Source organism: Acanthochromis polyacanthus, chromosome 4, assembly GCF_021347895.1.
Source record: "Acanthochromis polyacanthus isolate Apoly-LR-REF ecotype Palm Island chromosome 4, KAUST_Apoly_ChrSc, whole genome shotgun sequence".
NCBI classification, from domain to species: Eukaryota; Metazoa; Chordata; class Actinopteri; family Pomacentridae; genus Acanthochromis; species Acanthochromis polyacanthus.
In genome coordinates this window covers 15,391,713-15,404,119 of record NC_067116.1, presented here as the reverse complement: position 1 = coordinate 15,404,119, position 12,407 = coordinate 15,391,713, and the positions used below count along the sequence as shown (strand labels likewise).

General features: G+C 46.4%; 1 long non-coding RNA gene across 1 annotated transcript; it reads left to right on the top strand.

Moving 5' to 3' along the window:
* Positions 1 to 5,953: 5,953 nt before the first annotated feature.
* LOC127533670 (uncharacterized) lies at positions 5,954 to 11,960 on the top strand. Its single transcript, XR_007941428.1, has 3 exons — positions 5,954 to 6,946; positions 9,902 to 9,994; positions 11,108 to 11,960. It is a non-coding gene; the product is annotated as an uncharacterized LOC127533670 (long non-coding RNA).
* Positions 11,961 to 12,407: the final 447 nt, after the last annotated feature.

The window sequence follows — 12,407 nt, the reverse complement described above, 5'->3', positions numbered from 1 at the left end:
CCCTCCACACCTCTCTCTCCTGCAGCTGAGCTCTCCCACGCCCATCGCCACATATCCCCACGCCCGACTTAGGCCGGGGAGCCATCCGGCCTAACCAACTCCCCCACCGGCTCCAAGGAGCGGGAGAGGAAGTCAGCCACGGCCATCTGCGCCCCGGCCTATGAATCACTGTGAACTTAAAAGGCTGTAGAGCTAGATACCACCGTGTGATTCGGGCGTTGGTATCCTTCATGCGATGGAGCCATTGGAGAGGGGCGTGGTCCGAACAGAGGGTGAATGGGCGTCCCAGGAGGTAGTAGCGCAGGGCCCCGACCGCCCACCTGATTGCCAGGCACTCCTTCTCTACCGTGCTGTAGCGAGCCTCCCTCTCAGACAACTTGCGGCTGATGTAAACTACTGGGCGGTCGACGCCCTGCACCTGCTGGGACAAAACGGCCCCCAGCCCTCTGTTCGACGCATCAGTCTGCAGGAAAAAAGGGAGAGAGAAGTTAGGCGTGTAGAGGAGTGGCTCCCCACAGAGGGCCTGCTTTATCCCCTCAAACGCCCGCTGGCACTGCTCCGTCCACTGGACCGGATCTGAAGCACTCTTCCGAGTCAGGTCGGTCAAGGGGCTGGCCAGGTCCGAGAACTTAGGGATGAACCGCTGATAGTAGCCCGCCAGCCCCAGGAACCGCCGTACCTCTTTTTTGGACTTGGGCCGCGGACAGGCTGCGATTGCTGCCGTCTTGTCCACCTGTGGGCGCACCTGCCCGCCGCCCAAGTGGTGACCCAGATACCGTACCTCCCTCCGTCCAACCGCGCACTTCCTCGGGTTGGCCGTCAGCCCCGCCTGTCTCAGGGACTCCAGCACCGCGGCCACCTGCCGCACATGCGCCGCCCAGCTATTACTATGGATGATAACATCATCCAGGTAGGCGGCTGCATATGCTGCGTGCGGCCGCAGAACCTTGTCCATGAGACGTTGGAACGTGGCTGGGGCTCCGAACAACCCGAACGGAAGTGTCACGAATTGGTACAAACCGTACGGAGTGGAGAAGGCCGTTTTTTCCCTGGACTCCGGTGATAGGGGAATCTGCCAGTAGCCCTTGGTCAAATCCAGTGTGGTGAAAAACGCGCAGTGCCCAGCCGATCCAGGAGCTCGTCGACCCTGGCCATAGGATAGGCATCAAACCGTGACACGTCATTCACCCTGCGGTAGTCTACACAGAACCGTATAGACCCATCCTTCTTGACAACAAGAACGATGGGGCTACACCAGGCACTGTTTGACTCTTCCATCACTCCCATCTCTAGCATTGCTTTCAATTCCTTCTGAACTAATTTTCTCTTATGTTCAGGCAGTCTGTAAGGTCGTGAAAAAACCCTCACGCCTCGGGGGGTCTCGATGTGGTGCTGTATGAGGTCTGTACGCCCTGGCAGGGGGGAAAACACATCAGCAAACCGCTCCTGCAACATGGCAATGTCGGCTTTTTGGGACTGCGAGAGGTGGTTTTCAACGGGGAGTGAGGTGGAATTGCCCGGCTTTGGAACCTCAGGCCCTAACTCGTCTCTCTCTTCAACTACAGTCACCAAAGAAGCCGACTCCGCCTCTCTCCATGCTTTTAGGAGGTTGAGGTGGTAAATCTGTGTTGCTTCTCCCCTGTCAGAGCGTGCCACCTCATAATCCACCTCCCCTACTCGTCGTGTGACCACGAAGGGCCCTTGCCACTTGGCGAGTAATTTCGAGCTAGAAGATGGGAGTAATACAAGTACTTTGTCTCCCGGTGAAAATTGTCTGAGCTTTGCCCCTCTGTTGTACAGTCGTTGTTGTCGTTCCTGGGCCTTGAGCAAATTCTCACGTGAAAGCTGTCCCAGTGATTGGAGTTTTGCTCTAAGGTCCAGGACGTACTGTATTTCATTCTTACTTGGGCTTGGACCTTCCTCCCAGTTTTCTTTAACCAGGTCCAAAACCCCACGCGGCTTCCGGCCAAACAAGAGTTCAAAGGGAGAAAATCCCGTGGAGGCCTGGGGCACCTCCCGCACTGCAAACAACAGAGGGTCCAGCCATTTATCCCAATTGCTGCTCTCCTCGTGAATGAACTTACGAATCATGTTCTTCAAGGTCTTATTCAGACGCTCCACCAGACCATCGGTCTGTGGGTGGTACACACTTGTCCGAATAGACTTGATGCCCAATAATTCGTAAAGTTCCCGAAGTGTTCGTGACATAAACAAGGTGCCCTGGTCAGTCAGAATCTCTTTGGGGATTCCAACTCGGGAGATGACCTGAAACAGTGCTTGTGCAACACTCTTTGCAGAGATGGTGCGCAACGGCACTGCTTCGGGATATCGTGTTGCGTAATCCACTAGGACTAACACAAACCGATATCCTCGTGCGCTCCGGTGAAATGGCCCGATGAGGTCCATGCCAATTCTTTCAAATGGAACCTCTATCAGTGGTAATGGGTGCAAAGGCGCCCGCGGGATGGCCGGTTGGTTAACCAACTGGCATTCAGGACAAGACGCACACCACCGGCGGACGTCCTCCCGAATGCCAGGCCAATAGAATCGGGTCATGATCCGGTCGAGTGTTTTTTCATACCCCATGTGACCAGCCATTGGGTTGAAATGTGCCGCCTGGAAAACAGTTTCCCGGCGGCCCCTCGGCACCAACAATTGGGTGACTATACTCTGTGTCTGAGTGTCACGAGTCACTCGATATAATCTGTCTCTGATCAATGAAAAGTGTGGATATGTAGGTGCTGTGCCCGGGTGCACAAACTGACCATCAATCTTTATCACTTGGTCGAAAGCTGAGCGCAGAGTATCATCTCGAGACTGTTCCAGAGGAAAATCTTCCATGGGGTGTAGGACAGGAACCCGCGGAGCCTCCTGACGAGGTCCCACGGGATCCCCCTCCCCGTCTGCAGTGTCGGACAACCTCGCGTCACCGCTGAGCACAGCACACATATCACACGTCCCTACCGCTCGTGAACGCACTCCCACACATTTCCCAACTGCCCCCTGGAACCCAGACCAATCCGTACCCAAAATAAGGGGGTGCGTAAGGCGGGAGCTAACCGCGGCCTTTATAATATGCTTTTTTCCCCTGAATCTAACTTCCACTGGCACAACAGGATATTTGTGAACATCCCCATGTACACACCTTATCCTCACCCAGGATGCCTCCACCAATGCCCCGGGTCGAACCAGGTTTTGGTGAATCAGGGACTGTCCACAGCCCGAATCCACCATAGCCCGATGTACACACCCCTGGATCCTTACCGGAACGCTGTATGTCCCTCCCGGACCGGGAGAGGGTGCTGGCGTGCCGGCAACCCGAACCACCTGGCCGACCTCCATGAGCGGACACTCCCGTCGGAAATGGCCAGGCTGCCCACACCGCCAGCACTCCTGTCCTGACGTTTGAGGAGCCCCCGGTGGGTTGGAGACAGCGTCAGCAGCAGCCGGAGCCTGGTGTCGAGGAGAAGCAAAAGAGAGGTTAGTACGGGGCGCCGGAACCGGCGGCATCGGTGAACGTGGCGCCGATGTCCGCGCAGCCAGGGTTTTCCTGCGTGGCGCTGGTGTTGGTCGCATCCCGGGAGGTGCCCGTCCTTGGCCTTCCGCCTGGACTGCCAGGTGATCCTCGGCCAGCGTCACTGCTGTCCCCAGATCGGCCGGGCGATGACACCTCACCCAGTTGCTCGTCTCCTCTGGCAACCCCTCGATGAACTGCTCCACCACAATCTTCTCCAGAAGCCGACTCTCCTCCGCGGTCTCCCCCGGCAGCAGCCACCTGGTTGCTGCATCCTTCACCTGCTGGGCGAACACAAACGGCCGGTCGCCCGCCCCCAGCCGAGCGCCCCGGAAACGGCGCCGGTGGTCCTCAGGCGAGAGGCCCGTCCTGTCCAGCACCGCCTTCCTGACATCGGCGAAATTCCTCCGGGCCGCCGCCGGCAGGCTGATCGCTGCCGTCTGGGCCTCCCCCCGTCAGTAGGGGAAGCAGCCGCACCGCCCACTCCGTCTGCGGCCATCCACATGCCACCGCCGTGGCCTGGAACATGTCCAAAAACAACTGTGGGTCATCCTCCGCCGTCATCTTTTAAAGAGACAGCCCGGAGATGGAGGAGGAGGAGCCCGGTGATCCCCCTGGTCGAGACAACAGCTGTTCCAAGACGCGGGTCTGCCTCTCCGTCTGCTGGTGCAGCGCCTCCAGGTGCTGCCGATTCGCCGTGCATCGCCGCCAAGTCCCGGAGCATCTGGGCCAGCGCAGCCACAGGCAGCACCGGTTCCGCCGGAGGCGCAGACATCCCCGTGTATCAAGTGCCGGTTGGGTGCCAATGTGACAGGTTCGCTGTCCGTGGGTCCACTCAATACACACACGCCCTGGTTGTCGAGGGAATATTGTTTATTACTTTACTACTTAAAGTTCTCCGCAGCCCGGTACGCAGCCTCCGCTGCCTCTCAGTTCCCGCTGTCTCCGCTGTCCATAGTTTATGCAGCCTCTGCTGCCTCTACGCTGCTCCTCAGTCTATGCAGCCTCCGCTGTCTCTCCGCTGCTCCCCCTCGTCTTCTCCGTCCGCCCGACTTTTTATCCTCCGCTCCGGCTGCTACTGTGGAGATAATCAGGTCAGCCGATTATCATCACCTGTGTCAATTACCTTGACGCTGCCTCCACGCACCCCTCCACACCTCTCTCTCCTGCAGCTGAGCTCTCCCACGCCCATCGCCACACCCCCTGATGTAGTTCATGATCTTTTAGAGGGCATAGTCCCTGTTGAACTAGCACACTGCTTGGGGCTTCTCATTTCCAAGAAGTTGTTTACACTCTTTGAGCTTAATAATCTCATTAAAAACTTCAAATACAAGTGGGGTGACAAAAAAAACCGCCCTCACCTGCTGCCACATAATTTTGCACGCCGCAAAACAATTGGTGGTAACGCACACGAAAATTGGTGTCTGTTAAGACTGTTACCATTTATGATTGGTCATTTGATCCCAGAAGATGAGCCAGCCTGGAATGTGATTCTAGTCTTAAAAGATATTGTAGAGCTAGCGGTTGCACCTGTTCACTGTGATGAGTCTGTGGCATTCCTGGAGTGTAAAATCTCAGAGCACAGACAACGATACCAGAGAGTTTTTCCAAGTCAGAGACTGCTGCCAAAACATCACTTTCTGGAGCACTACCCAGAAATTATAAAGTTGTTTGGCCCCCTTGTGATGTTTTGGACAATGCGCTTCGAGGCCAAACACAGTTTTTTCAAACAAGTTGTTCAGCACACAAAGTGTTTCAAAAACATCACACTGTCGTTGGCGAATAAGCACCAGCTGATGATTGGCTATCACATGTATTCAGGGTGTTATGAGAGATCTGCCTTTGATGTGACACACATCTCCTCAATTCCTGTAGATATTAAGAAAGAGGATGTAGCACTTCATCTACGTCTTAAGTTCCCTGATCTCAAAACAGTTACTGTAGCACATAATGTCTCTGCTAATGGCTTACAGTATAGAACTGGAATGATCATTGTGAATGGATCAGTGGGTGGATTACCTGAATTTGCAGAGATACTTCAAATGTGTATATTGGAAAACACATTAATCTTCATTTGCAAGAAATTGGCATCATGGTACAGAGAGCATTACAGAGCATTTGAGATACAGGCATCCTCAGCAGCAGAGGTTGTGTTGGCTGAATTAAGCGAACTGATTGATGACTATCCTCTGGTTGACTACAAGTGTGGAACCCACCGAATGGTCACCCTTAAACGATACATACATGTTTCTGGTAATTATTCTTTGTTTCATTTGATGTTGACTGGCTTCATTTTCAAAGTCACTTGCAAATCAAGAAATTACCATGCTTCAGGAGATAGAAAATAATAGAAGCATTTTTGAACACTTTTATTAATTTGTATTTTTGAATTTTACATGACATGGTTTCAAAATGTTTTTCTGCTTTTCTTCAGAATAACCTCTTCACCAGTATGGCTACACCGGCAGTGCTTTGCATCATCTTGGGAGAAAATGACTCATCCAAAATATCCCTGCCTTCAGGAATACCAGCTTCTGTTGAGGAACTAAAAAGTGAGATAAAAAGACAATATGAGGTGTTGGAAGACTTCAGACTACAATACAAGGACAAGGATTTTGATGAGTTCATAAACCTGAAGTCTACCTCTGAGATCCAAAGCAAAGCTATCATCAAAGTGATTTACCTCCCAAGTGTTTTGCCAACAAGTAGCCTTTGCCTGTCTTCAGAGACTACTTCTATTTCATCAGTGGACACGGACATCCTGTCATCTGACTCTTCGTCGTCATCCCTGAGATGTGAGCCATGGCCGGACAACTTTCCTGTGCCTGAATTCACCTACAATGTTGAGCTCCAACTCGAGCGTGGGAATGCTGACTTCCAAAATAATGGTACCCTGCTCAGTCCAAGTCCAAAACTGAAGTCAGACATTCTCGAAAGTTTGGCATCCCAGATCATCAAATTTAAAGCTTATCCATCCAGTGCTGAATTTGATGATGTAGCTAAAGCACTCGTGAAGAAACACCCATGTTTAAAGGAGCAAGGTTCTGTTTCCGGGTTTTATGGGTGGAAGATAAGCTTAAAATATAAAATGGCAAACTATCGCACAATGCTGCGCAACATTGGATGCACTGAGCTGACTGTGAATTCCCTCAAGCGGAAACAAGGTGATTCACGCACATCTCCGAATCAAGTGAAAAAAGCGAGAAGAGCAGAAGTAAACTACTGTCCTGATTATCCGTCAGGACAATCCCAGGATAGCCTTGAGGAAGAGAGGCTGGCACTATTGTCTGAAGTGAAAAGAGCAACAACCATCAGGTGGTTAAGGCAAAAATGGAAATGACATTTGCTTATCGGAGACATGAGGTGATTGAAGACAGACCTTTCATTGCCGAGTTCAAAAGGAGATGGCCAGCTCTCTTCTCTGAGCAAGAGGTCAGTAGTATTATTGCATTTTTAAGGTGAAAGGAATGACTTCACAAGAAATCTTCACTAAACATGTAAAACAAATTTGCTCAGAAAACTATGTCCTGAGACATGTATTTACTCACAACATAGAAATTTTGGTTTACTTTCAGATGAGTAAATGATGATAACAGTTTTTAATGGGGGAAACTGGACTCTGTTATCTTTTTTCTATGATAAAAATCTGTTTATTTTAAAAGAAGCTATATGCTGCTCTAATAATAGCCCCAAGATAAAAAATATGAAATACAAGATTATCTGTCTGTATTCATATAATAGTAATTTTCCAGAACAAAGCTGTCAAAATTCTGTAGCTGTCAAAACAGCTACAGAATCCAACATGTATAAAAACTTTGGGGAAAATAACTATTGGATTTTCATGTTGCCAACCAAATTGCATTAATTTAGAATCACACTACCTGATTATGGGGCAAATTTGTATTCTTACGATGTCACAAGGTCCAGTTTTTATTTTGTTTTAACTGACCTGTGTCCTGTTTTTTTTTCTTACTTTTTAATGTCTGCAGGTGGAAGCAGAGTTTACTAGGATCACCACTGTGCCACTGCGATCCAAATTTATGCAACAGCTCGATCATCACACTGCACGGCTGATAACAATCCTGAAGAAGAAAGGGGGAGCGGCAGGATTGAAAATAAAGAAGATCATGAAAGACTTGGACAAGGTATTTTTGAATTCATTCATTTCCACAAACCTGTCTACTGACTGCTCCAGGCCGGTCCACAATTCCTGTGCTTATTTTCTATACCTGCATGCTCTGCGAAAAGCTATAATTGCAATGTTTGCTTGCATCAATGTAAAAAAAAGCCGTCATGAAGCGGCTTTCATATGTATATATATATATATATATATATATATGTATGTATGTATGTCAGGGTAGAGACTGCGATTTGGTAGAATTGGAGTTTCTACCAGTAGAGATTGCGATTGTAATCTCTACCAGTAGAGATGGAACTTTAAATCTGACCCCTGACCCTAACCTTAAAAGTCTAACCTTAGCCCTGACAAATCTCTACTGGTAGGACTGGAGTTTCTACCAAATCGCAGTCTCTACCATGATATATATATACACACGTGGACAAAATTGTTGGTACCCTCAGTTAAAGATGGAAAAACCCACAATTCTCACTGAAATCAATTGAAACTCACAAAAGTAACAATAAATAAAAATTTATTGAAAATTAAATAATCAAAATCAGCCATCACTTTTGAATTGTTGATTAACATAATTATTTAAAAAAACAAACTAATGAAATAGGGCTGGACAAAAATGATGGTACCCATAACTTAATATTTTGTTGCACAACCTTTTGAGGCAATCACTGCAATTAAACGATTTCTGTATTTGTCAATGAGCATTCTGCAGCTGTCAACAGGTATTTTGGCCCACTCCTCATGAGCAAACAGCTCCAGTTGTCTCAGGTTTGATGGGTGTCTTCTCCAAATGGCATGTTTCAGCTCCTTCCACATATGTTCAATGGGATTCAGATCTGGGCTCATAGAAGGCCACTTTAGAATAGTCCAACGCTTTTCTCTCAGCCATTCTTGGGTGTTTTTGGCTGTGTGTTTTGGATCGTTGTCCTGTTGGAAGACCCATGACCTGCGACTGAGACCAAGCTTTCTGACACTAGGCAGCACATTTCTCTCCAGAATGCCTTGATAGTCTTCAGATTTCATCGTACCTTGCACACTTTCAAGACACCCTGTGCCAGATGCAGCAAAGCAGCCCCAAAACATTACTGAGCCTCCTCCATGTTTCACCGTAGGGACAGTGTTCTTTTCTTCGTATGCTTGGTTTTTGAGTCTATGAACATAGAGTTGATGTGCCTTACCAAAAAGCTCCAGTTTGGTCTCATCTGTCCAAAGGACATTCTCCCAGAAGCTTTGTGGCTTGTCAACATGCATTTTTGCAAATTCCAGTCTGGCTTTTTTATGAGTTTTTTTCAGCAGTGGTGTCCTCCTTGGTCGTCTCCCATGAAGTCCACTTTGGCTCAAACAACGACGAATGGTGCGATCTGACACTGATGTACCTTGGCCTTGGAGTTCACCTTTAATTTCTTTGGAGGTTGCTCTGGGCTCTTTGGATACAATTCCAACGATCCGTCTCTTCAATTTGTCATCAATTTTCCTCTTGCGGCCACGTCCAGGGAGGTTGGCTACTGTCCCGTGGGTCTTGAACTTCTGAATAATATGAGCCACTGTTGTCACAGGAACTTCAAGCTGTTTAGAGATGGTCTTATAGCCTTTACCTTTAAGATGTTTGTCTATCATTTTTTTCCGGATGTCCTGGGACAATTCTCTCCTTCGCTTTCTGTTGTCCATGTTCAGTGTGGTACACACCTTTTCACCAAACAGCAGGGTGACTACTTGTCTCCCTTTAAATAGGCAGACTGACTGATTATGAGTTTGGAAACACCTGTGATGTCAATTAAATGACACACCTGAGTTAATCATGTCACTCTGGTCAAATAGTTTTCAATCTTTTATAGAGGTACCATCATTTTTGTCCAGGCCTGTTTCATTAGTTTGTTTTTTAAATAATTATGTTAATCAACAATTCAAAAGTAATGGCTGTTTTTGATTATTTAATTTTCAATAAATTTTTATTTATTGTTACTTTTGTGAGTTTCAAGTGATTTCAGTGAGAATTGTGGGTTTTTCCTTCTTTAACTGAGGGGTACCAACAATTTTGTCCACGTGTGTATATATATATATATATATGTATATATATATATATATATATGTATATATATATATATATATATATATATATATGAAAGCCATTTAGAATAAAACCAAAGTTTACCGTATACTTTACTTGCACTTATTGTAAAACAGTGATAATCTGTAGTAATACTGCTATACGATGCAACAATATAATGTCATATGAACCTTGTTCACCGCAGACAGATGCCATTGAAACAAGAAGAGCCTGCGTGCTCAAAGCACTCATGGTCTACGTCAATGAAGACCCTGACCACCTAATTCGAGAGTACATAGTAAGTATTCTGTCCTCTCATTTCTTCTTCTTTCTTCATAACAGAAAATCCTTCAGTGAAATTTCATTAATCGCAGTTTGTCAACTACTAGTTTAAGGTTGGTACTTTAAAGTGATATTTTGGTTTGGAACAAGTTGGGTCCTATCTCCAGATACAGGGCAGAAATGACCCCTACAACAGTGTTTATGTGCAACAGAATCCCAGTGCGCCTTCACCGAGCCCCTCTCCCTGATCTGTGTCCTGCTCCGTCTGTCATTTCCTTTGCGCTCTGATGGGGCCATTTTCTGATTCACTAAAAAAAGCATATAAATGGACGCTTACCGGAAAAAAGTGAACGGCAGGTCGTCCTCGCTCATATAATCACTCATTTTTTGCGTTGTTATTGCAGACTATTTGTCCTGGCAAGCTCCCAGCTGTTGTTTACATCTTGCGTGCCGTGCAGACCGATAGACTACCCAGCCTGCTCACAGCTGTGGCCGCAAGTCCCACACTGAGCTCTGTAGCGGAGGTAGCGCCGTTTTATGCCACACCGAGAACTACTGCCTTATTTATCAGTGTTTTTGGGGACCCTAATGCCGAATAATGCGCCGAAAATTCTCTAAATAGAGCGTGAATGCAGACCAATATCACATTTTTCTAGTAGGTGTCTGTTTATATGCTTTTTTTTTGTGAACTAAAACCTGACCCCGTCTGAGCACAGAGGCAACCACAGACAAACCAGGCACAGAGCAGGGAGAGGGGCTTGGTGTCGGCGCTCTGGGATTCTGTTGCACATAAACACTGTTGTAGTTGTCATTTCTGCCCTGTATCTGGGAATAGGACCCAACTTGTTCCAAACCGAACTATCGCTTTAAAGAAATACCCTCAGAATGATATGCTTTCGTTTTTCTCACCCTTACGCTGAGTAAGACTCTGGAGCACTTGTTAAATATTCCAAATGCAGCCAGAGATCTAGGTTTATATGAATCTCTGGGGGCAGCAAAAAAAAAAAAAAACAGTGTAAGAGTGAGTAGAAAATTAAGGCTTATCATTCTGAGAGGATGGTATTTCTTTTTTTAAAAAGGTGCTTTTCTGATGTGAATATTGTAACTGATTATTTTTTCTCTTTCTGAGGATGTTGAAGACAACCAGAAGGCTATGGACGAGACAGTCCTGGGAATTTATGCCATCACTGTTGAAGGTGCAGAGCCCACAGATTGCCTGGCAGATGTTGGTATAATCATTGAAGGAGTGAATGTGCTCGATGAACTTGGCAACATCGCGAATGCTGTTGCCATTTTGCTTGGCCTCATGTACTCACTTGACTTGAGCTATCCAACAAATCTCAAGTATACATTTGAAGTTCTGCAGAAGCTTGTCATGGAACCAGATGCCAACAAACTGTCAACAAAGGTGCAAGTGCTACAGAACAAACTCTTTGAAGGAACACCTTAGACAGGTGTTGTGTTGCTTTTTGATCTGCATGTTAAACTGAGGAATGGACTCAATGTTGCAGATTGGATGCCTAACTGTTTAATGGACTTCACAAAAAGAGCAGAACATAACTTCACCAAAGACAAATTAGAAGTTGCAGAAGGGATCAACATTGACGAGTAATGGACAATGAGGAATGGAGAGTGATAACATAACATCAACAAAAATTCCAAGTTCTCCATCAAAAGATTTGGCAATGTTTGTGGTAAATGCCTTCTCCTCACAGACTGTTGCGGACTAGTTGTTGTTGTTGTTTTGGTTCATATTTGAATTCTAGACACCTTTTTTGCTTCACTCAGTGCTGAAGTTAGGAAGTTATTGGATGCCTAACTGTTGAACAGACTTTCCCAAAAGGAGCAAAACATAACCTCAAAAAAGACAATGACAAGAGGAGAACAGTGAGAAATGGACAGCGATGGGTGAATACTGATAATGGTAGCACTGAGGAGAAACAAACCAGTTCAAGTTCTCTGTCGTAAGATTTGGCAATGTTTGTGGAAATGCATTCTCACAGACTGTTGTGGACTATTTTTTTTATTTTTTTTTTAGTTCAAATGTGAATGCCTTCCTACAGTGTTTTTCAGCAATTTAGATGTAATTATTTTCATTAGGCAGTTTGTAACAACCATATTAGTCATTTTCTAAAAAAAAAAAAAGGAGGCAACAACATGTTGAAAAATGTCTGCCTTTAAATTTTGGATTTCTGTGTAATAAATGTTTTCAGAACATGGTATTGTTATTTGAGTTTTATTTAACTACATTGTGTAGAAATTTGTTGACATAACCAGGTTTAGTAAGTCCAACATAAAGTCATTTCTTTACTATAATGGAACACTACAAGTATTGCTAATTCAAAGCAGTTAAGTTGGAACTAGGAGGAGTTGTTAATTTGGTTTTACTCAGTGCAGTTGAGTGTAAGTTATGTAAGTGAGTTAGGCTA